We start from the raw sequence: 1,030 nt of genomic DNA on the forward strand, positions 1-1,030 counted from the left end.
GAGGAGAAGATTATTATTGACAAGCAGTGTGACACCAAGGAGGAGCCGTTTAAACAGGTTTTCAAGGAGCTGGAGTTTCTGGGCCACCGGACCCCTCTGATATCCACGCCCATAAGCAGGCATGTAAAGTAATTTAGTGTCCTTCTTTCTGAAGTTGAACCCTCTCACCAGCCGTACAGATCTTCCCATCAGTGCTCTGAACCTGTCATCGATATACTCCATGGAGAGGCCACAATGCTGTGCTGAGCTGACCTCCACTATGGCCACAGAGGAAGCATTGGCGCAGACCATGTGGCCTGGATGGCAGGCAGTGGATAGAACTCAACTGTGACCGAACACCTGATAGCACATCATAGCACCGAGACAGCAAGATGCTCCACAGCCAGGCCAAACTCATCCTGGAATACAAGGACTCTGACGCTGGAGCAGTCCCTTTTAACATATCTCAGGCTCATGTGCACTGTCCCTGCCTCCCTGTCCTCAGCACAGACACAAGCTCAAGACAGTCCTTTATGATCCATGCAATGACGAGGGGCTCAGGGCCTACCTCGGCACCATCACCGAAACATGCGACACCACAAACCAGTTTATGAACAAGTTCAAGGTCCTCTAAGATCAACAAGGCACACAAATTTGGGGACTCTTCTTCTGAGGAGTGGGTACTGAGGATGCAACACAGATGCCACAAGACTGTCCCAAAGGGGAGAGGATCGACTATTTCAAGAAACCTCCTTGTATCATTAATAAAGGGCGTAGCCCCTCAGCAAGAAAAAAATAAAATAAAAAGGAATTGTAACCTGCAGTAAGGATTACAACTCAATGTAAAGAAGACCAAAACCCTCACACATCACCGATGTCACATCATGATCAATGGAGAAAAAGGTTGAAGTTGTTAAGGGTTTTGTCTCGGTTGGATCCACAATCAATGTACATGGAAGCAGCAGTCAAGAGATCAAATGATGCACTGCACTGGGTCAATCTGCTGCACAATACCTCTTTGCAGTGGTGAAAAGCAAGGAGGTTAACTTTG

The 1,030-nt window shown here is 47.6% G+C and overlaps 1 pseudogene; it reads left to right on the forward strand.

The window, feature by feature from the left end:
* The window catches only part of LOC101647093, a 10,181-nt pseudogene extending 9,529 nt beyond the window's left edge, over positions 1-652 (forward strand).
* The last annotated feature ends 378 nt before the right edge of the window (positions 653-1,030 follow it).

The sequence above is a fragment of the Echinops telfairi genome, unplaced genomic scaffold (assembly GCF_000313985.2).
Source record: "Echinops telfairi isolate 266 unplaced genomic scaffold, ASM31398v2 ScPeMD7_7469;HRSCAF=8507_1, whole genome shotgun sequence".
NCBI classification, from domain to species: Eukaryota; Metazoa; Chordata; class Mammalia; order Afrosoricida; family Tenrecidae; genus Echinops; species Echinops telfairi.